General features: G+C 37.1%; 1 pseudogene; it reads left to right on the top strand.

Annotated features, from left to right (window-relative positions):
* Window positions 1-9,832: 9,832 nt before the first annotated feature.
* Window positions 9,833-25,643, top strand: part of LOC140512099 (nucleolin-like) — a 54,593-nt pseudogene continuing 38,782 nt past the window's right edge.

The following is a 25,643-nucleotide window of genomic DNA, read 5'->3' as shown; positions in this document are numbered from 1 at the left end:
AAACTGTTCTTTTGGGGGTTTGTCAGAAACATAATTATTCCAATATCAAATGTATATCTAGCCATTTTGAAATATGACTCCTCTTACAATAGGAGTGAAAAATGGTAGGAACACCCTATTTATCACTGTTAGCTAAGGAATTAATACTGACTTCCATAACAATCTCCCAGAATGAATATTTTAGCCTGAATTGTGATATTAAGTTGAAAGTACTTCTTTTGTATTTTTTCCATTATTTTCTCTAAATTATTAAGTTGTGTTTCCTTCATTCATAAGAATTCACAAGATGTTGGACTTTCTATTTTCCAATGGTGTCCTAAAAGCATCCCTGGATCAGTTGACTGCACTGGGAGCCCACACTAAATTGAATATATATTCACAGCTACATGTGGAGCCCAGAAAAGAAACTGAATCATGTCTAAGAATTTAGCACCTAACTGCTTGACCATTCCATGAAAGGGAAAAAAAAGGACTTCCCACAACCAGGAGCTGTGAATTACCCCTTGGCCACACATGCTCTTAACTATACAATAGCAGATAAAGGTGGTTTCCTTTGAGAGTCGAATTATTAAAAAATCAGTTTTTGTATTGATTGTATTGGTTTGTGTTGTGTTTTTTACCTGCCCATATAGAAAAAATAATTTTATTTACTTTGGTGGAGTATGGCCTATTTCATAATAAACAGGCTTTCAACTAAAAGTGTGGTAATTTTTAAATTTTAATAACTTTTTTACTGATATAATATGGTTCCAACTGATTCAAAAGTACCATCTATCTATGAACATGATTTGTATTTCAGGACTATGCTTTAAAATGTAGAATTAATAGGCTCTTGACTAAACATGTACTGGCTGAGGACTTATGAAAATATGTTTTACTGAAACCTTAGAAATCTGATCAAGAGGAAATAGAGAGAAGGAAAAAGATGTCTACATATCTTTGCCATTTTAGAAAATATAGAAAGGAAGAGGGAAAAATTCAGCATAGTAGCACAGGAAAAAGAAGAGGGATGGGAGTATCAACAACTCACTGGAAATGATGATACCTCCCATGTCCCCCAGTCTTTTTTTGACAATGATCAAGAAATGAAACACTCATAAAGTATGTGATTTTAGATGACTATATACAGGTACACAAAGTAAAATTAGTAAATAAGATGAACTAGAGATTCCAGTGCAAAGAGAGCAACTTGACCTCTTTGATATGACTGAGCTCTGTAAGATGTGAACCCTTGGGGACAAGTGTCTTTTGCTAACATAGAAGTTATCATGGAGGAGAAGAGGGCTGGGTACTGTCTGTTATGCATTACCCTTGTATAAGAATGGATTTTAAAGGGATTATAGAAGCAATAGGTAGGGTCCAATTGCCTAATATTTTAGAAGGGAAGTAGACCAAAGATAGGCAAGAAGCTTTAAAGAATGCAGTTCTGAAGACACAAACATCCCCTCATCCTAGATGTTCTCTCTTTCCATGACTTCTGTGACAATTTCCCCTCCTGTTTCTCTTGCCTATATGGCTGCTCCATCTCCTGCCTCCTCTCTAAATGTGAGTATTCCCCAAAGCTCTTCTCTAGGTTTTCCTCTTTCTTTCTTTCCTTTGGCAAACTTATTCTTTCCCAATGGATTCAATTAAAATCTGCATAGAAATAATTCCAAAATCTATATATCCAACTCAGACTTTCTCTGAACTCTGATTCCTTACTCTCTATTTCCTTTCTTCAACTGAAAACAAGAGTTGCCATCATCCTCCCAATTACATAGGAGCAAGGCTTCAAAGTCATATTTCATTTTTCCCTTTCCTTCACTTTCCACTTTTAAACAGCTGCAAATTTCTATGCTTGTATTTTAAAAGGTCAACTTCATAAAATAAGACAGAGGCAATACCATTAGACAACAATTCCCATGAAAACAGAACTGCATGTTTTGGAGGACCATGAGCCCAATGTACATCAATAGTGTCACATGATTGTCACCAAAGCTAATCCTTTTCTAGGCATCCTAGAGATAACACCTTTAAAATGAGAAAGATAATCGTTCTACCTTTGTCTATCTCATTCAGGACAAATCTAACGTGCTAAGTTCAGTGTTACACATCAGATTTTAGGTAAGATGCAAATAAATTTGTGTCTCAGGAAGTGGGTGACCCACAAGGAACTAGGAAACACAATATACAAGGATCAGTTAAAAGAACTGGGAATTGTTTGCTTGGACAATAAAAAAAAAATCAGCCAGGGAAGATGGTCCCAGATTGATATTTTATATTCTTTTAAATATATTTTTGTATTTACTTACTTGTATATTGAAATGGTCATTTAAATGAGAAGGTCTTTCATACTCATTAATAGGCCCATGTGACCTGCCTGGGTCACAAGAAAGCCTGAGTCACATGGAAACAGCAGTGAGAGGTGTTTTCTGAATGGGTAGAAGAGGAAGAGGCAGAGTTAGAGTAGATTTGAGAGAAAATTTGGAGAGAGATTGGTCAGAGCTAGGAAGGATGTAGGCAAGTCCACAGCTGGCTATGAGTATAAGAAGGGCATTCTGTTCAAGGAAAACCTGCTTGAGATTTGTTAAGGGACCTAATTTGTGGGAAGCCTAGCAGGGGGAAGGCTTGGGGATGGTGTTGTTCTCTGAATTGTTATTGTGTATAGGTCTTTGTTACTATGATGGATTTGTATTTTGGTGTCTGAATAAAGGTTTTGGTTCTGTCTTTCCTGTAGAAAGTCTGTTGTATTTTGTGATTCAAAACTGTGCCAGTATATTCATGGCCACCGTAAGCACTGTGAATATTGCTTTGGCGCTACATATATAAAGGCAATAGAGCCAAGGAGACTGGGTTCAAAATTCACATCTGACATATTAACATATAACCCTACATCAGACATAAAACCTCTTGGTGCTCTAAGCAATGCTTTTCAATATTAGAGTATAAGTTGCACAGTTTGATGGCCCTTTGGGCATAGTTCCAAATTGCTCTCCAGAATGGTTGGATCAGTTCATAACTCTAACCACAGTGCATTAGTGCCCTAGTTTTCCCACATACCCTCTAACATTTATCATTTTTTCTTTTTTGTTATATTAGCCAATCTGATAGGTGTGAGGTGGTACCTCGGAGTTATTTTAATTTGCATTTCTCTAATCAACAGTGATTAGAGCATTTTTTCATGTGATTATAAATAGTTTTGATTTCTTCATCTGAAAACTTCATATCCTTTGATTATTTTTCAATTGAGGAATGACTTGTATTTTTATAAATTTTGCTCTGTTCTCTATGTATTTGACATTGCTTCCCATCTCAGGGAGAGAGGAAGGGAGAGAGGAAAGGATAGAATTTAAAACTCAAAACTTTAAAAAAAGTTTTAAAATGTTTTACCATGTAATGGGGGGGGGAGTAAATTATGTATTATAAGAGTATAAGTTGCACAAAATACTCTGACGTGAATTGGTAGGCACCCTTCACCTGGCCACTCTCTGTCTTGATAAAATCAAGTCCAATCCCTAGTCCTTTTGTACATGTAGCATTTCACCTGCTCCACTATTGCCAGCTCCAGCCCCCAGAATGTAAGCATTTTGAGGGCAGGAATTCTTCTGGGTTAACTCTCTACATTTCCAGTTCCTTGAAGTCATTAGGTATTTAATAAATGTTTGTTAATATGAACTGGATGAGATAGGTTATTAATTTTTAGTAGAATTACATTGATTCTAGAACCATTTCTTGGTGGGAGGAATAATTCAAATGGAGAATTATGCCTTTGGCTGCCTTAAGAAGGAAAGGACTCCCACTTCTTTTTATTATTAAATCTCTGTGCTTGACTGACAATCTAAGAAAATTTGGAATTAACCATAGGAATGGAAAATAGCAGCCCCAGCAGCAGCCACCACTGACATTTGTATTGGATTTTAAAGTTTACAAAGCACTTTTTGTTACAAAGCATTCTCACTCCATCCCCATGAAGTAAACAGTATAATTCTTTTCTATCCTTATTTTACTGACTAAGACACTGAGGCTCAGAGAAGTTCTGTGACTTGCCCAAGGCCACAGAGCTTGTAAATGTCAGAGCTGGAGCTCAGACCCACTTTCACAAGGTTACAGCTACAGGATAGAACAAACCCTAGAGTATCTAGTCCAATCTCCTATTTTACAGACAAAGAAACTAAAGCAAAGAAGGGTTAAGTGACTTGCCCATGGTCACAAGTATATTAGAAGGCAGAGATAGAATCTGAACCCAGATCATTTTATTCCACATCCAGAACACTTTCTACTATATCCAGCTAAATCTTTGACTCCAAGTGTGATGCTTTATGCATTAGCCCATAATGTGCAGCCTTTCATACATAAAAATAGTGATATGACCTGCTCTCAGCAAGACATCCATTTTTGAATTATTTTTCCAGCACTGGTGATAGATTTGTGTTGATTCATCCACAATATCTCTATATTTAGGTGCTCTGTATTTAGAGAGAAAAAAAACCCTGCCAGCACACTTTTCCCCTTTTCAATTTGGAAAATTCTCTCGGGCAACTTTGTAAAACTCATTCAAGGAAAAAATAGACCAATGTTACCTGAATCCAGCCTACCCTAATATTAACTTAACCTGCAGAGGAAAGTAAATTAATTAAATTCCCACTGAAACCTTAGTCCCTTGTGAAAGCACATCTACACAATGGCTTGCCTTTTGGTTTCATCTTACTTGACGAGAATTAATACCTTGAAATGGTACTTTAAATCAGAGGAGAAACAAATGGTTACTGGAAAGTTTCTCCATTTGTTTTCTTGAAACAGGTACATGACTGGGTGCCAGCTGTTTTTTGTATTACTGACAAACTTCAAGTCTTCCTTTACAGTCTAAGGGTTACTATTCTCTAATAATCAAAGAAAGATTCCCCACTGGAAGAAGACTGAGAAAACCACTGTCCTTTTCTGAATGGAGACCCTCCTCCTCCCCTCCAAGGGTTCTGACCACAAATGGGTAAAGTCACTTTAGCTGGATGCTTAATTTCTTAGATCTCATCAGCTTTCTCTCTTACCTCAGAAACTAAACCGGCAGACTAACAGGCTCTGTCATTAAAAGTAAAGTTCTTAGTGGGTTCAGTCATGCAAGTAATCAACAGAATTACAGGACTTCAAATCCAGTCAGCATCTCATGCCTGATTTTATTTAACTAGAGATTCTTCAGCCTTGGTGCTTCTAGGAAAGGCATTTTTTTGCCCTTCACTTGAGTATGCCAAATGTTTTCGATGTCTTCTTCCTGACTCTTGGAGGTCTGTGCTAATGGCATTTGATAAAAGATGTCATTGATTTTCATTCTACTAAGTAATTTACTCAGGCTACACATTTTCCCCCTACCGTTTTCTTCCAAGTCGGGGAATGAATGTAAGTGGTCCCTTTTGTCTCTCCTTTTTGTGAAGTGTCTCACATAAATATTTCAACTGCTTCTTGCAGAATAGATCAGAGTGAAATAATGAATGCAGAATGTGTGTTGGTGGAAATAGCTGCTATGATTTTCCAGAAAGAGCTCAGAAGTGAAATCTCAGTTTAGACACAAAAAACAGTTATGGGACATGGAGGAAATGATGAGCATTGTCTTTTGGGGAGAAAACCATTTGGTTTGTTTTTAGTGAAAAATTATTGACATGCCTTGCGAAATTTCTTCAGTGACTCCTCAGCATCTAGATGGCTGTCTTTCGAAACTCTAACGTATTGGTGCTTTTCTGAGCTCTCTAGGAAAGAGGGGCTTTGTAAGTTCAAGAGTTAAGATCGTAGACTTAAAGCTGGATGGAGCCTTAGACATGCTAGTCTAATTCCAATGCAGATGGAAGAATATGGAATTTGGAGTCAGAGAACTTGAGTTCATATCTTGATTCTGTGATATGGCATGGCTTTCGGCTAGGCTTCCATCTTCATTTTCAAAATGGAGACATTGGAATAGATGGAGGTTCTTAACTTTTTCATGGTCATTGATCCCTGTGATAACCTGGGAAAGCCTATGGACCTTTTTCAGAGGAGTATTTTTGAATGATGAAAGGAAATATCAGTAAGAAATTAATACAATAAAGATATATGTTTTTCCTATCTTGGTTTATGGTTCCCTCTGAAATCCATCCACAGATTCCAACAAGAGGTCTATGGATCCCATCTGTTAGGCAAGATTTGTCTCTAAGTCCCTTTATGCTCTAAATCAATAATTTTCTCATTTTACAGAGGAAGAAACTGAGGCAAATTAACTAGCCAAAGAACATTGGAGTAGTCAATCAACAAATGTTTATTAAGCACCTACTATGTGCTGCCAGTGATAGAAACAAAGGCAAAAGTAGTCCCTGCTGTCTGAGCTCCCGGTCTAATGGGGAGACAACATGCAAATGAGCTACATACAAGGTAAGCTGAAAATAAGTAACAGAGGTGGTAGGTGGGAAATTTAGGCTCCTGACCTAGAACCAGGACTCTTTCACACTGTCTCTACTGTACATTGATGATCACATTGTCTCTATTATATTATCATGTACAGCAAATGCATTACCAAAATTATCATCATCATTTCCTACCTTAACTAAGAGAGTTAAAGCTTAGGAGCATCTATGATTTTGTGAACTGCTTTATCATAAGGGGAAGACTGTCCTTATCCTTGATGAGTACCATTGCCCTCACTGAGCACACTGTCCAAACAAATGAAATTTGTTCCCTTTTACAAAAATCATCCAATTGTCATTGATTTTGACCCATGAAAAGATCTATGAAGAAATGAGAATATTAAATATATACAAAACCTTAGGATTTAGATCTTAGAATCATTTAGTACCCTAATTTTCAACTATAGGTCAGAGGACCTAGTGCTAGAAGGTCCATCAATTATCATCCAGTCAATCCCGCTCATTTTAGATGTGTGGAAACTGAGAATTCGAAAGGTTAAGGAACTTAACCAAGGTCACACAAGTTCAATTATCAGAGCTGAGTTTTTAATCCCAGCCTCATAACTCCAAATAAATATTGTTTATAGCATGTTCTAATAATGCCAAATCATATCTGTATTAATTCTGCAAATTAACAACAGCAACAAAAATGAAATGCCCCAGTGTGGTTAGGTCTATTTATTCCTTCCATATTTAGCAAGCATTTTAGAGTACCATATTAAGCATTATCTCTAATATTTCAAGAGTGCTATAGAAATACAGAGCTGAAAGCAAGCTAAAGGGGTCGGGATTGCATGGAAACCATCTTAGCCAAATCCTTAGGAAGCTTATTTCTTAAAGAAAAGCATCTTTATTGTTTTCTCATTCAGCTTAGTCATACTGTCATCAAGGACATGTGTCAAACACAATAGTAAACAGTTAAAGATGAGCTATCTACCTCTCTCTCTCTCTCTCTCTCCACCCCCAATAACTGTGTAGGTTGTAATTCTTGCTTCGGTACAGGATAAATATAGGAACATTTAGTTCAAGATCATAAGTCAGTCTATCTGAAAGATTCATCATTTGAATAGTGGAACTCGACTATTACTCATGAACTTTAGTGAAAATTTAGAGACCATTCGGCTCCATTCTCTGACAAGGTCATAGGTTGGACTATCACAAATCTAGGGAGGGAAGCCCTCTACTGACATCTACAAGGGTAATGAAGGAGAGATATTCCCTTCCCTACACCTCTTTTCCATACCTTTAACAAAAGAGTGTTAGAAGGGGAGCATTTTTCTACCCTGAAGCTGTGAGGGATGCACAGTTATGGCCCCAGAGCGAAAGAATTCATCTGATCATTTCTTCCAACAATTTTTAATACTAGCAGCTAACATTGCCCAGGGAGGCAGAATCCCTGGATTCCACATATAATTCTATAACTAATACCCATTCCCATCCTACTTTTCCAGTGTTATCTTATATCTTTATGTACTTGATGTTCTAAGTAAACTAGACTATTCTCTATCTCCCACACTCTTCCTTTCTCTCTTGCATTTTTCCATATACCTGGAATACCCTCCCTTCTTCTCTCATCCTATTGAATTTTTAGCCATTCTTATCAACTCCAAGATCACTTTGTCTAGGAAGTCTTCCCAGGTCCTTTATCTCACCATTAAGACCATTAGGAGATGCAGTGGATAAGAGTGTGGTGACTGGAATTAGGAAGATCTCAGTTCAAACTTGACCTCAGACACTCACTTGCTGTGTGACCCTGGGCAAGTTAGTTAACTCTGTTTGCCTTATTTTCCTCATCTGTAGAAGGAGTGGGGGAAAGAAATGGCAAATAATTCCAGTATCTTTGTCAAGAAAATCCCAAATGGAATCAAGTTGGAAATAACTGAAACAATTGAACAATTTTATTCTACATATTATTTTTTGTGCATATGCTTTTTAATATATTTTATACTTATTTTGTGTATGTATCCTATACCCCAATTCAATGGTAAGATTGATGTGGACATAGACTAGGTCTTATCCAAACTTTGTGTCAGTTGCAGTGCCTAATATGTGCTGGGACACAATAGGAACTTAATTGATGGCTATTGGAGTGAATTAAAATTAATTGTCTTACCTTTTCCTACCCACCCCCCACTCAAACCTTTGGATATGGGCTGGAATTAACTGTATTTGCTTGGAAATTAGCGCCAGAGTCTTAGACTGTTTCTTTCATGAATTGATGCCACTAAAGCAAATGCAGAAACCACAAATCATTCATTTGCTGATAAACATCACCAGGTCAACAAACAAGACGCACCCTAATAGAGAAGAAAGCCTGCTTCAACAATCCGAGAATAAGAAAGCCCATTTTTAAAACCACTTTTCTTTTCATATCAAACAGAACTGTTAATTTTCAAATATTTTAGAACGGAAAATCAGAAGGGAATCATCTATACCAGAAACTTTAACAAGTTCTGTGGACCACTAAGATTCCACAAATTGATGTCAGAGAGGTCGGGAACCTGGATGGAAAAAAAATACATTTCTATTTTTCACTAACCTTGAACTGAAAATTAAAATTTCCTTTAATTATTTCAAAACACTTTTTTTGAGAAAGGTTCTACAGGTTTCCTCAGATTGCCAAAGAGATCATGACACCAAAAAGGGTAAGAACCCCTATCCAGAACAAGATTCTCACTCTCCAGATAAAGAAATTGGGGATCAGAAGGGTTAGTACAGGGGTGGGGAACCGCTGGCCTTGAGGTCACATGTGGCATTCTAGATCATTAAGTTATTTGGATTTTGGATTTATTCTATAAAATTTGGATTCAGTCAAAAGGTTGCACTTAAGGATCTATACTAGGGTTGGAGAACCTGCAGCCTCAAGGTCACATGTGGTCTAGGTCCTTGGGTATGGCCTTTGTACTGAGTCCAAGTTTTACAGAACAAATGTTTTTATTAAAAGGATTTGTTCTGTCAAGTTTGGATTCAGTTGAAGGGCCACACTTGAGCATGTAGAGGGTCACACGTGGTCTCCAGGCTGCAGGTTCCCTACACCTGATCTACATGGCCACAGGTGGCCTCTAGGACACAGGTTTCCCACCCCTGGTTTACTAACTTTCCCGAAGTCACACCGAGACTAGTGCCAAGATTTAAACCTAGATCCTCTGATTCAAACGTCAGCATTCTTTCCACTGTACTGAGGCCATCAGCGTTAAAGAGAGGTTTGGGCAGCCATGGAATAGTTCAGGGTCGTTGAAAACTCTGGGCTAATATATATAAAATACTATTATGATCTTAAGTATCTTCTCTTACACATTGAGGTCATTCATCCTAGGATATTGTGGACCTTTGATTAAGGTTCTGGCAATAAGCTATAAACCAGACTTGTGTAAGATTTATACCATAGGTACTGATCTGGTAGGCTATGACTTAAGAGTGCTAAAAGCATGAAACTAATCATAGATACTGGGTGGCGTAAGAAAAAGGTTACAACAGAAGATGGTGAATTCCAAGTGAGCAGTGGGACAGTTACGCTGTCACATCAAGTACACACCTGACAAATCGTCCAATTTTGTGACTACAATGGCTCAACTGTGGACTACGCCAGCTACCCACAAAACCCATCAGGTCTGCTCATATGTGGAAGTTTCAGGTGACAAATTATAGCCTGATGTTATAAAAATTAAAGCAGCCCACCACCTAAAAGCACCTTCCCCAAATGGTGCACAGCTAAAAAGTACACAACAAATACTGCGTGTGTGGATCTGATTTACCCAGGCATCTCTGCACAGAGGTATTACACCAGAGAAGTCAAAAAGTTTTCCTTCATTCCTTTGCTTCCTTTCTCCCCGCTTTGTCAGAAAACCCTGACAGAATTTTTCCTCTGTGTTTGTGGCAAGGAAGTGGGAAATTCAATTTTCTTGGTCTGTATTTGTCACATTTAATGATAATAATCACTCTGATCCATCAAAGTAATTTCATATCTAAACTGGAGCAGCTTGCCTCTTAAAACTCTGATAAATTTGTTATGATGCAATCTCAACTACTAAGCAATTAACCGGACCGGGCCTGAGATTGGAACAGTGACCTCAACAGACAAGCAATTTAAAGTAACAGGACTGTCAGGTGGGGGAATCTCATCTGACAGTCTGGTCCTGTTTTAATATCTTACTATTGTGTTCTGGGAATAATGTAATGAAGCTAAGAGGAAAGTGTGGCTGCTGTGGTTGTAGTTTCCTTTGTTTCCAAGAGCAACACTTAGTCATGTCAGAATCACTCATTATGCTGAAGAATTTCAAAAGGTTACAATTAACCAATGTTTACCTTGCTTCTCCTTGTGCGCACCTGCTGGGGTTTGGGTCCTGGAGACAAACTCGTCATCCAGAAAATCAACTTACTCTCTGGAACGAATGTCATGATCTACACATGACTGATATGACTTACACACAACTGACTTTTGTAAAAAGCACAAGTATTTTCTGTTTGGTGGTCCTATAGTAAGACGATGGAAAACAGCCTCACTCATTTGTAATCTAGACTGACACATGCCACCGTGGGCACTAAGAAATTACTTTCTCTTGAATTTGATCCAGGTATAGGCAACTAAGTAAAGTAATAGGTAAGAGTGCTGGACCTGAATCAGGAAGACTTGACAGATGCTGCCTTAGATGATTACTAGCTATATGATCTTCGGAAAGTCACTTTGGTCAGCCAGTCAATAAACGTGTTAAGCACCTACTGTGTGCCAGGCACCAGTTCAAGCACTGAAGATACTCAAAAAATGGTAAAAGACAGTGAGTTCTCTCAAGGAGCTCACAATCTAACAGTAACTTCTCTTAGCCTCTGTTTCCTTATCTGCAAAAATGGAGGTAATAATAGCAGCTACTTTATAGGGCTGTTGGGAAGATCAAATGAGATAACATGTAGAGCACTTTATAAATCCTAAAGTGCTATCTAAATGTTAGGTTAGTATTACTATTTTATTATTTTGTTCACTGAATTTTCTCTTTTCAGTGTAAAAATCCTAATGTTAAAGATCACCCTTTTACTCACTAAGCTTCCAAAGATTAAAAACAGAAAGAATCACTTTCTATATCCCTCCACTTCTGACTCCTGTTTGAAAGAACTTCAGGATCTCATATGGTATTGTTTTGGTCAGGACCTATGATTTCATCCTTTCTTCCCTTTGTGTAGATAAATAATCTATAAATTATCACATGAAATTACCTGGGGGACTAAGAAGCTACATGATTTGTGCATATTCAAACCGCAAATCTTTATGAAAAATGGGACTTGAATCCATATCATCCTGACTATGCAACTGACGCTCTGTATCACAGTGCCTTTAAGGTGTGTTTAACACCACAAAAAGAGGCTTCAGTTGAAGGAATTCGATGGTTAGAGGCTCTTTTTCCTGAGATATAAATGTACCACCCTAGCTATGCTATTCCCAAAAGAGGTATGGAAAAGTTATGGCAACATCAGCCATACTATTAATGAAGGTCTGCAGTCACAATTTTGGAACATTTCACAGTAAAGACCTTATGCCAACAAAATCCTCCTCTTGGCTCCTGACTACAAGCAGCAACCAGGACATTCATTCTCTGATGCATTTTGGATTAGTGTGCCAGGAGGTGGGAAAAGGGAGGGATGAAGCAAGACACAAAAGGTTTATCCTTTCCATGGCTCTGTATATGACATGTACACTTCTCAAATGCTAAGGTAAATACTTTCAAAACCCTTTGTAGATATTAATAATATTTATCCATTTGGGAACTTCACCTCTCATTGTTTGTTAGTCTGTATTTGGCAGAGGATATAAAACTCCCTGAATTACAGACCAAAAGAGATATCCCATACATTCAGTTCATAGCTGTACTTCTTGGAAAATAGCAGAAAAAAAAAGAAGCTATGTGAATAGCCATCAATTGGGAATTGGCAGGAAAATAACTGGGATTTATTAATATAATGGGCTAGATGACCACCAAGTATGGTGGCTCACTCCACTCTGCATCTGCTGCTCTGCCTAGTTTCAATCCCATGGAGCAAAATGCCTTCCAGATGAAGCTCATCACCTCTAACATCAAGACCATGCTGCTAACTCAAGCCTTGAGCAACGCCACCTTCTTCAGCCTCTTCTCTCTTCTAATTGGAGGGCTGGTGGGTGGAGTACCAAACTCTACCCTTCAGGGTGGCATGGACTGTCTTCTTTTAAATTATTATTATTAACTGTATTCTTTCTTTTTATTAACTGTATCGCCAGCACTTAGCACAGTGCCTGGCACATAGTAGGTGCTTCATGAATATTGATTAGATTGGATTCCAGCTCTCAACTAGCAATCCTAATAGAATCATATTTTGCTGTTAAAAAAAAGATAAAGACGCAAAATTCAAGGAAGCATGGAAATATATGAACTGACGTAGAGTGAAATAAGCAGAACCAATAAGAAATTAATTCACAATAGTATATATCATCAAAAGGCAGTCTAGCCCTGATTAATTGTAACAATAGATGTTGAACCCTCAAGAAGTGCACATATTCTGTACATACAACAGAATATGTTGTCTCCTCTGATAGAACAAAGTTCCCTAAGAGTAGGAATTAGTTCATGGTGTTATTCTCTTCCTTTTTATCCCTAACACCTACTACAATTCCTTGCATACAAATCACTTAATAAATGCTTGTTGATTTGAATGATTAATGATGAAATACCTTTCTCAGCTCTCAAAAGAGAAGTGAGGGACTGCAACTGGATCATGTATATTTTGTCTGACGTACTTGTGGAACTTCCTGGTTTTACTCAGATTTTTTTTTCTATTATGGTAAAAGACTTGATATGTGGATATATTGGAGAAGGACTACGATACAAAATCAGAACATCAATAAAAATTTTAGAAAAAAATAAATAAAATGGTCTCCTACTCTTGTGAATTTTTAATTCACTGGTTGATACTTGATAATCTTACTATTAGTTCATTTTGAGGCAAAAGTGATTTTAACTTTAAACTGGAAAAATCTGTGGCTAAAGTTTTTAACACTAGAAGTCATGTCAAGGTATGTCAAGTGAAGGAAAAATTTTGTTATAATTTTACTTTGAAATAAAAATATTCATTCTATTTTCTTTCCATTATGGATAGAAAGAAATTGATACGCATTGGTCTTTTCTTATTCTTAAATTCTAATCCTCTTAGTAGATGACATCTATATAGAGTTTTTAAGTTTACAGAGAATGAATAGGATCTTTCCTTGTGATAGATGGGAAAACAACGGCCAGGTAGAGAAAGAAAGTTGTCTTCAGTTCTTATTTTGCATCCATTTTCTCTGCCTATGATAATGTCCCCTTCACTGGAAATAGTAGAATAAAAACCGTTTACAAGAAGATAATACCCAAGAGAGATAGTACTCAAGCTAGTCATTTGCCCCAGATGAAAACCTTCTTAGTTACCAACAGAAGTAATAGATGTGATTGCCTCAGCAATCACAAGGATTGCCATCAAAGATATTTTCAAGATGATGGAGAAGGGGAGAAGTACCACAGGCCTGGTTAGAGATGGCAGATATTGTCCTGATTTTTAAAAAAAAAAAAAAGGAAGAAAGAAGAGTTACCATTATAGGTCAGTAAACTGGATATCAATTCCTAGAGAAATTCTAAAATGAATCATTAAAGAGATGACTAGTAAGCATCTAGAAGAATAAAGAGTGATTATAAAGAAGTAACTTGGTTTCTTCAAGAATAGTGACACCAGACTAAGCATGTTTCTTCCTAATATAATTTTCTTTGCTAGCATTTTATCCCCCAGCAAAATTATAAGCATGGTGAATACACATATGATATCTGATCCCTATATAAGCAGTGTAGTGTAATGGATATAGTACTGGTCTTTGAGTCAGGAGACATGAATTCAATTCCTGCCTAAGACACATACTATCAGTGTAGCTATTATGACTGTTTATACTTGGTTTCAAAGTAAATGAAAGACATCATGGGTGATGTCTTGACTTGCATATGAACTGGATTTTAGTGAAGCAAAGTTGCACAAAGTCATTAGCCTCACTCTCTCTTCCAGAGTTATCAAAGTTCAGTGCATGACAAAAGTCAAAATGACTGGGAATGTCCCAGGATGCAGTGGATGACCTTGACATCTTTACTATCTGATCAAGCTCTGAGCACTCCACAGTGCTTGCTTCAACCACCTCCATGACCATTGGAACTCATTCTGCCAGCAGAAGTCTTAACATGTTTAGGGTAGACATTCCCCTAACTCACTGGTGGGTTTGAGGTCTGTTGGTTATCCTCAACCTGGTGTAGCCTGTCTGCTGAGATGACTTTACTGGGGTGTGTCCGCTGAGCATGTTCCAGTTTCTTGGAGCCAAAACTGAGAGTTCAGTAAGAGGTGGACACCAAAGGTGGATGACTGGTGCGAGACTTCCTTGAAGACCCCATATACCACCTCTGTTTAGCTAGTGATATGGGAGAATCATTTAAATTCTTGGGGGCCTCAGTTTCCTCATTTACAAAATTGTGAAAATGATAATACTTATAACATCTACTTGCTGTGAAAAAAGCACTTTGCAAATCTTTAAGCTGAAATAAAAATAATTTATTATTCTCTCAACTTTACATCTCTTCCATTTTGTTAACCCAGTGCCCTGTTCACCATAAATAATTCATATTTTGTTGTTGTATTGAACTAAATCTATCTGTTCTTGTGCCATGAGGAAAGTATTCCTACAATCCCTTCTCACCTCCTGTAATGGTACCAGTTGCTAGGACTAGACTCATTCCTATGAATATTTTTCTCACCTTCCTACATAAACTTTGAGAGTGATAAAATCTGCCAGACATCCCAAGGTAGGAGGCTACTTGGGGGGGCAATGAGTGGGAGACTCAAGTTCTTTATTTTACAAATGCTAATAGAAAAATGTTTAAGTGAGTCCATGAATTAGGTCTCGGGGTGTGCATAAATGCATTACAATGAATGTACTTAGATGAATAATAAGCAGAAACCAAATCAAGCAAAGACTTGCATACAAACATGGGCATTCGGTTCTATAGTATCTGTATGTGGGGAGACGATAACATTCAAAATGGCAGAATAAGAGTCCCTGTGACAATTAAAATTGGGTATCTTTTGTACTGGGTATTTTTTAAATTCAATTCATCTCATTTTAAACAAAGCCTTCTGAAGCATCTCTGATATAAAGGACACTGTCCTGGGAAGACCTTGACTAAACTGAAGGGGCAGAGGGGGAAAGCAGGATCACCAATAACTGAGAAAACTGAAGTATATATTAAACCATTGTTGAATAAATTTAAGCAAAATTCTCTTTCTAGCTATCATATACTTCTACAGTGAAGTCATTGCTACTTATCCCTTTCTCACACCTCGCTTAAAGAAACTAACAAATGATAAGTTTGGAATCAGCACATATGTGCTTGTAAATTGAGGAGACAATTCATGAAAAATGGAAATCATCATACTTGTTATCCTTTCTTCACATAGTTGCTTGTGAGGACTTCTTGCTCCCTCATGTCTGACTCTTCGTGAGCCTGTGGACCATGCATGCCAATCCTGTCAGTGGGGTTTGCTTGGCAAAAACAGGGGCAGTTTGTCATTTCCTTCTCCAGGCTTCTTGTGAGGACTAGATGACACCATATGATCTCTGTTCCCCACAATAGGAATACGTTCCCTTTTATTCTTCTTTTCTGATCCCCTCCCCCAGAAATTACTTTGTATTTAATTGGATGTGTTTTGTATTTATCTATCTGTGCTCTCCACCCACCCCCAGTAGAATATAGATTCTCTGTGGGCAAGAAATATTCCCTCCCCCATTTTTAATCTATACTGACTGACCCAGAGTACTTACATAAATTCAGATTCCATTGAATTTACTTGTCTACATTGAGAACAAATATTAGGCTTACTCAGGACTTTCCCCAGGAAAAATAGTGATGAGCTAACTGTAATACCTTTGGTTTCCCAACTCCCTCTTACCTCCCCCTTTCCATAGTTGCCTCCAGTCATTCAGGACTAGGATGCTGTCCTAGTGGCTTCTGTCAAGGAGCCAATCAAAGTGTTCGATGCATGCACACTATAATGTTATTTACGTAGCCTTTTTACTCAGGGCTTTCCTCACTTTAAAGGAAAACCAATCAAAAAGCATATATTAACCACCTACTGTATTCCTGGTACTCTCCTCAGTGCTAGGAACACAAATACAAAAATTAAAATAACTCCTCTTCATAAGGAGCTGAAATTCAAATTAGGAATTAGTAGGAAAAGAGTATTCTAAAGCAAAAGAATGATAACTAATAGGGAGATTTGGGCTTGGTAAAAGGGCATCTTCATGTGGAAAACACCACATAACTACTGAGAGTGACAACATGTAAGGGAAGTGCCTTGGAGAGGTTGGACCATGTGGTGACATTATTTGACTAATTCTGGTTGGTCTACCACAAGGGCAGAAGGTGCCAGTACTCACCTCTGTCTTTTTCTACATTTCTTTTCATTCCAGGCACTCCCCTGGGGCACTCTATTTTATTTTAGCAATCTTTTGATTAGAATTCTAGGACACCTGGTAAACACAGTCTTACCAGTCTTTATTAGTATATTCCATCTCAGGTCAGGAGTTTGTCATTTCTTTATTTTAAATTGTAGTTTGGAGGCACAAATGGTATTTTCAAAATCCTTCTTGGCCAGCTCATTTCTCTTATTATTTTTTCTCTTCTGCATCCTTCACCCCCAGTGAGTAGCAATGAAAAAAAACACAACCTGGATCCCTATACTCTCTAGTTTCTTGCACAGGTCTTTGCAAACATTGACAATACTGGCTAGCTTCGTTTTTGCAGTACCGTCTGTGCCCATGTGAATCAAGTACAGTTAGTAGTCATCTATTGTGAAAGAATTTGGTAAAATTTTCTGTTCTTCCTTGCTTACCTATCTTGGAAACCTTGAAAAAGCTCTCTATTTTTGTCATCACCTTGAAAGCTAGTGCATTTCAACAAGCAGCCATGAAATGCCATCCTTCCCTTCCTACTCTGAATTGTGCTGGACAATCCCATCATATACCTTCTGTGTTTCTCCTTTATCATTCCTTGGATAGCAAGCATCTGCATCCTCCATGGAGCAACTTGCTCTGCCTCCTCAGGTTAAATTTGAGATAACTGCGTCCAACTCTCTGTGTAAAGGAATTGCCTAAAGAAGGCTCCCTTATTAGCTTGAATATGGGTTAGACAACCATCAACGAGGGTTTTGTCTCCACCAAGAAAATGCCTCTTGCCCTTTTAATCACTTAACATGGATAGTTTCTGAGATGAGCTAGCTAATATCTTGAGCCCTGCAGAGATTAAGTACATGATTAGTGAATTACTCTGGAGGAGGGCAGAGTAGAAATAAGCTTTGTTGAGAAGGAGTGCGGGGATAAATAAAATCATTTGGCCAGGAAATATAGGACTACAGTGGGATGCCAGAAATGATCAGCATGTCAAAAAGAGGGGTCATGGGAAATGGGGAGGGGATGTGACACAAAGCCAAATGTCACCTTCATTATCTTAGCAAAGAAAAGCCCTATTGTTCTTTCACACATTTGTCACAATAGAACATGTGTGCCAATGTAAGATGGTCTTTATATTTATATTTCCGAAGAAAATGTGTATGCTCATAATGGTAATCTAAAGAACAGGTGTGCCAATCAGCCTGGGATTACTATCTAGATCGTGAGCAGCCTGCACATGCCCTGATTTCTGATGTTTGGGTAAGTGAAAAAGAAAAAGGGGGAAAAAGACTAGAAAAGAAATCTGTTGCAATTCATTACATGAGATTGCCAATGTTGGGCATTAGAAAATTGCATTTCAGCTAAGAATGTGGAAGTACTTATGTGAATTACAGTAGAGGTAAGCAACTCTTCAATTAATTTATCTTGGCATTTGCAATTTTCATTTCAAGACAGGAAGAACAATATGGAATACTAAATGGAAAAAAATAATCTATATATCAAATGTGCATTAAAATATGGGAAAAACTCAGTGTGGCCTCACAGGAAGAACTGCTTGGGCTATATTGGAAAAGAGACTGTGAGTTTCATATGTCCCATAAAGCAACTAATTCACTATGTCAATTTACTTTAATATATGAAAGAATTGAGGTTCTGTCACTGTAAGGAGCTCCCAGTGTGGCACTTTCTCTCCACTAACACAAATTACAGCCTGTCTCTGAGTGGATAAATACTATGAAGTAATTTGAGACTCAGAAAGATTAAGAGACTTGTCCAGGGTCACAGAGCCAGTAAATATGATAGACAGTATTTAAAGTTTAAAGTTTTATTTATCTTAAAATATTTTATTATTCATATGTTTATTTCTTCATATATAACTATGTTTACTTGTATATTACAAATATTTATTTAAAAATGACAATAGTTTAAAGACTCCTAAAGAGCAAAAGCACTATTTATTAGAAGTTTCATTTGCCATAAATTCTTGGAATTATCATCTTCCAAAAAGTCTAGAGATTCCTGAAAGTCATGAAACATGCATGCCGGGCAAGGGAAATAAAATACCAAATGATGCCATTTGGTCTGTGGACTTTACCACTTCTTTCAGTCATTAATCATGGCTGAGCTTCAGTTCAATGATCTGTAAATGTAGTCTGACAGTCAGTCAGCAAGCATTTTTTGAGCACTCCCCATGTGCCAAGCACTGTGCTGAGCCCTAAGGGCAAAAAGAAAGTCAAAAGACAGACCTGTTCTCAAGGAGCTCATAGTCTAAGAGGGTAGACAACATGCAAACAACTATATACCAAGCCGCTGTATATTAGATAAATTGGACATATCAATAGAAGGAAGGTACAAACATTAAGAGGGATTGGAAAAGTCTTCCTCTAGAAGGTGGGATTTTAGTAGCTACTTGAAGGAAGCCAGGAGGTAGAGATGAGGAGGGGGAACATTCCAGGGATGGAAGACAGCCAGACTAAATGCCGGACTCAGGAGTAGGGAGTGTCTTATTTGGAGACAACTCTGCCTTCTAGTTTGAAGTCCTAGAACCCTGGGATTTAGCCATATAGATTTACTTTTTTTGCCTTTTCCTCTTATCATTCCATATAGCTCAGTGACAATCTCTCTGAGAGACAGGTGAATAGATGGTGGGCATGATTATTCTTAGACTACAGATGAGAATATTGAAGCACAGAAACTCCAGGAATGTGTCTGGCATTAATTAGACTGACAGTAAAGAAGCTTGGTGATGGGGAGGGGAATGAAGCTCTTCTCATTTTAAGTTAAAGTCTTTATCTTCTGGACCAGAGGATCTCAAAATGACTCTGGGTCCACAAAAAAACATCAGTTTTATATGAAGGTGTCCCAAATAATCTTCAGTTCTTTCTTTTATAAAAAAAAATAATATTTATAATATGATGTTGGTAGTTTGCTTCTGACATAAATTAGTCATTTTTCCTACAACTCTGCATAACAGTACTATTTTTTCCTGCTCATTCTGAAGCCTTTTATTTAAGTGACAGGTAGAATCAGCTGAACTATGGGACCTGTCAGGACTTTTTGTCTCACTGAAGTGGTTGTGTTTCTAACATGTAATGAATATTAATTAATGAAATGGGATCTCTTCTAACTGATAGCTAATGAGGGAATTTCTCCTGAATATGTATGTGTGGTATACATATTATAATGGAGGTCTTGTGCATATGCAGGATCCCATTATCTTGACAAAATGGCATCTTCATGGAGCTACTTCTGGGAGAGTTGTGATGACATCTAAATATGTATACAAAAACTGCACACAAACACACACACAAACACACAATAATTTGCTTACTTCACACATGAAATAACTTAGCCAACTAGAACTCAGAGTTGAATTAGTAATATGGATATAAATCATGGTGGTAGTAACTGACATTCAATTCAATAATAAACATTTATTAAGCACCTTCTATATATAAGCACCTGGGATTACAAAATCAAAAGTTAAAAATAGTCCCTGTTTCTCATTGAAGTTTACATTGTACTGCGGGTGTTGAGTTGGAGAGGAACCCAACATATACATAGAAAAGTAAATGCAAAGTATATTCAAAACAAAAAAAAATGGTAGAAGGTAGAGGGAGAGCTAATCATGCCCACCACCTATCCACCTCTCTCTCAGAGAGATTTTCACTGAGTTTCTGGTTAAAGAATATGGAATGATAAGAGGAAAGGGCAGAAAAGTAAACTTATATGGCTAAATTCCAGGGTTCTAGAATGTGGAGATCAAGAAATGCCTCATGTAGCAGACGGTACGTTAATTGAGGGCTTTGAAAGGAGCCTTATAGGGATTTCAAGAAGTGGAAGTGAGAAGGGATAACAATATTGGCATAGCGATCAGATTGTGCAAAGCCATGGAGGGGGGAGATGACAAGAAAAGTATCAAGTAGCAATATTAGACTGGAACACAGAATGAGGTGAGGCATAATAATGGGAAATGTCTTGGAGTCACACTATGCGGGTCTTCAACTGCCAACCAGATTAGTTTGTCTTTTATCCTAGAGTCAGTAAGGAACTACTGAAAAATTGCTACCCAAAATGAAATATGTAGAAATGAAATATGGAAAATGTTTACCCTCTACATGGAATATAGATGTCAATTAATAATGAATATAATTGCAACATTTCCTCTTGAAAAGATAATCTATTTTAAAAGACATCTTGAAAAAGTAAAAAGCACCATCCCTGAGAAATTTTGTCATTATTATTTTTGCATTTAAGAAGACATTTTAATCCTACTATGTGTCAAGACATTGGGCATTCCTGAGGCTCCTAGAGAGCTGAGAACAGCCTTTAATCATCACAGAGAAAAAAACCATCCAGAGTTCATCTTGAAAGGGACATCTCAGTGAATTTCTCAGACGTTAACTTTGGATTTTCCCTTATTATAAGATGAGGAGAAAATATGCAGTAGATTCTCTTTAAGGTTTAGCTTGTGTCATCATGGTAAGAATCCATAATTAGGTTTCCCACCCTATACCCAACCCAAAGGTTTCACAAACTTTCTAGGGCTTTCAAAGCTAAAATGTGTGTGTATGTGTGTGTATGTGAATAAAATATATTATGTTGCATATACATGTGCTCATGTAACACATAGATACCTGCATATATATAGCATATATGTATAGACATTCACATGCACATACATATGTATATCTTTTTAGTGCTATGTGAAATTCTGGTCATGATTGCAAAGGACAGGATTTCTTACAGTATTTCAACAGCTTCTAATATGGGTTCCACCAGAACCTGGAAAAAAAAAACACTTGAAGAAGAAAGAAAAAGAAAAGAGATTTTGGTGGAAGGAGAAGGAAGAAATACATTCTAAAATCAAACACTTTAGACATTTAAATTCCTCCAAACTTTGAATTTTGGATGAATGCATGTCTCCCTCTCTTTCCCTCTCCTCCTCTCTCCCCCTCCCTCTCCCTTTTCTTTTTCTTTCCCACTTTCACTGTCCACTCTTCTCACACTATGTATTCTCTCCTTCCTTTTCTCTCTCCTCCTCTCCCCAACCTCCCCTCCAATCTCATCATTCTGAATGTCTACTCATTTGACCACATTTTAAAATCTTTATATTAATGTAAATGCAAACTGACATGAAAGAAATGTTGCCTGGAGGATTCTTTTCAAAATCAAGTAGGGATTCCCTTATCTTTTAATAGCTTCTTATTGCTTAACTATTTATTATTTGTATTACTCAAGGCTTATTTTTACATTTTTTCTATGAGTCTCCTTCCAAATTCATGACTTTCTTTCAGCAATATTATTATCATCATGATCATTATCAAGGTATCAATGAGTCAATCTGTCTGTGTTCATCCTTCCTTTTTGAAGAAGACCATGACATCAGAGAGATGATGACATGACTTGCACTTGACTTTGTTTTGAGTGAGGAAGGACTGTGCAAGGTCACCCACCTCGCTTTCTCCTCCTGAGCCATCTGGATCCAGTGACCAGATATTCATCAGGATGACTGGAGAAGGCCCAGGATGCACTGGGAGATCTCAGTCTATTCAGGTACTCACTTACAGTGAGGTAAGATCCATTCAGTGAATAAGCCTCTTTAAGAAGTAATCAGGGAATGACCCTTTTAAAGAGCAAAAGAAAAAAACAAGTAAATAAAGCTGGAAGGGAAAGAACAACAATTACTATTAATAATCACTCTGAAGCCAGGAGGGTCCCAAAAAGAGCCATTAAGTAGAGTTCAATAGACATTTGTTAAGTACCTGCCATGTGCCAGGCATGGTGCCAAAACACTGAGGATAAAAAAAGATATAAAAGATATTCCCTGTCTTCAAAGAGCTTACAATCTAATGGGAGAGACAATATGCACACAAATTATCCACAGAAAGTTACAAATAAGATAAACAGGAAATAATTAACACAGAGAAGAAACTAGAATTAAGAGGGTTGGGGAAGTTTTCCTGCAGGAGGTAGGATTTTAGTTGGAACTTAAAGAAAGCCAAGGCAGTCAGTCAGTATCATCTCACCTTTGTTTTCTCTCTGCCACACATTCTCTAGGTGACCCTAGAAAAGTCACTTAACCTCTCCATATCATCAGGTAACTCTTTAAAGCTATAATGGTAGAAGCTTCCTGCCAGGAACTGCTCATTCTCATAAAATTGTATTTCTAATATAGTTATCTGTTTAATAAAAATGGGTACATAGGGTGCATTAAAGTTTTCAAAAGGCTTTTCAGTTTGTCTGAAACTCTATGAAGTAGGCAATACAAGATTTATTACCACCATTTATAGATGAAGAAGCTGAGATTAGGGATTAAAAGTAATTTAGGATTACACAGAAACTAATGCCACGAGAGGATTCGAACCCAGATTTTTCTGATAACAGCAAGCCTAGCATTTGGAGCCAGGGCCATCACTTGGGAAAATGTTTTCTTTTTCTTCTTTTACTCTTTTATTTCATTTTTTCCATGATTCTACATTTAGAAAACATAGTAGTAACTAAATGATAATGTAATAAATTTGAATGAAATAAAAATCATATTAACATATCACTTAAAGGTTTATAAAGTGCTTTCCCTACTTCAATATTGCAAGACATATAATGAAATAATTAATATTATAATTTTATAAATAAGGAAACTTAGTCTCCGAGATGTTAAATCCTGAGCTTATATAGCTAAATAACATTGGTTTGGATTACAGCAGGCCTCCAAATAATACAATTAGTGCTCTTGTACAATAACTGTCACTGACTTAGTGACTGTGTCTATATACACAAATTAATTATACAAAGGGAAAAATCTGTAAGGGTAGATTCCTGTAGGCTGATTTTTTAGTGAACTGAACTTTTTTTTTTTTCCCAAGCACTCAGCTGAATTTTGTCAAATAACCATTCAGGATTCCTTGAGCATTCTGATGGCTTGGGTTTCACTCTAGTTAGAAGTGGAGTCAAGAGTGTCTTCATACTAGGACTTTTAACAAGATCCCAGAAAATCTGATGTTACTCTCCTTTTTTAAATTGAAGCAATACATGATAACAAATACAATAAGATGAGCCTATAGCTAGGGAGGTGGGACAGGGAAGGATAATAACCATGTGAAACATAAAAGTAAAGTTAAGGTTAATATCGTTTTTTGAAAATAAAAATCATGGCTATTATTTCACTATTCTATAATGTAGAAAAGAGGATATAAATTTCTTCTCTAGTAACAAAAAATTCAAATGTTTATGCTAAAATGTGTAAACCTGAATAAACACATATGTTAGCAGTAATGATGACAATGATGGTGAGAGACAGAATGGCGCAGTGGAGAGCTGACCTTGAAAATGGGAAGATTTGTAATCGTAGGAAGAGTGCTGAATTTTTGATATCAGAGCACACAGATCAGCTTCTGTATAAACTTTGACAAATCTTCAACTTTCACTAGACTTTGATTTTCCCATCCAATAAATGAAAGAGTTACCACTAATGCCTCTATTTACCTCTAAAACCTCTAAAACTATAACACTATGATATGTTCTACCTCAATATATGCTAGCCCCATGTGATCATTAATCATCCTCAGTGTTCCTAGGCAGTATTCTAAGTCCTCCATCTGTATTAGTGGAGTTTCCCCATTGGATGTTCCCTACACAAAAGAAACCACTGGTCTGAACCAATAGTGATAATAATGTATGACAATGAAATAATAGCAATTAATAATGATAATAAAACTTATGATGATGACTGTTGCTGTCTGTCCTTTGTTTTCAAAGAGAATCAATAACCTCATGGGGAGGCATCTTGACTAGCACTTGAATTGAATATTAAGTGAGGCAGAGTTGCACAAAGCCATCAGCCTTACTCTCTCTTCCAAAGTCATCAAAGTCCAATGGTAAGAAAAAAGTCAAAATAATTGGTAACGGCCCAGGATGCAGTGATGACCTTGGCATCTGATGTCTAACCAAACTCCGAGAGCTCCACAGAGCCTGCTTCAGTGGCCTTTAACGAAACAAACTGTTCTCACTCACTTATTCAACCAGGAGAAGTCTTTGCATGCTTGAGGTAGACATCCCCCTAACTCACTGGTGAGTTTGAGGTCAGTTGATTACCTTCAACCTGGTTTAGACCATTTACCGAGGCAGTTTTACCAGCATGTGACCACTGCACATACTACAGCTTCTTGGAGCAACAGAGAAGAGTTGGGTGAATCAGATAGACACTAAAGATGGATGAGCAGTCCTGAAAATGGTTCAGTAAGCCCTCACTAGAGGTGTCAGTCCTTCTTGAACATCCCATAAAGCCCAGTGATGATGATGATGATGATAGTTTACGTTCCAATATTTTTATTCAACTAACCTCACAAAGCAGTCATTTTATGCATATTTTTAAAATTTCATAGAATACTGACTATATGTAATATACTAGACCTGTGATTTAACTGAAGTGGGGGGTTAAGGGGACTATGTTATTTTATTAATCTATTAATATTTATAATCATAAACATTCGATATAATAAACATTTATTATTAAGTAACTTGTCCAGGGTCACATAGCTAGTTAGTCTCTCAGGAGAAATTCGAACTTGGTCTTTCTGATCTAGGTCTAGAACTCTATCCACTCTACCATCTCACTTCAGAAAAGGGAATTACTTCTACCAATTTCTTTACAACTTTCAGTCTTAGAGCCTATCCAGAATATTAAATATAAAATAATAAGAGCTAGATAGCAATTTGTCCTAAAACAATCTCTACATGAACCCCAAAATAATGAAATGATG

The sequence above is a fragment of the Notamacropus eugenii genome, chromosome 6 (genome assembly GCF_028372415.1).
Source record: "Notamacropus eugenii isolate mMacEug1 chromosome 6, mMacEug1.pri_v2, whole genome shotgun sequence".
Lineage (NCBI taxonomy): Eukaryota > Metazoa > Chordata > Mammalia > Diprotodontia > Macropodidae > Notamacropus > Notamacropus eugenii.
This window is presented reverse-complemented; position numbering and strand designations above follow the sequence as displayed.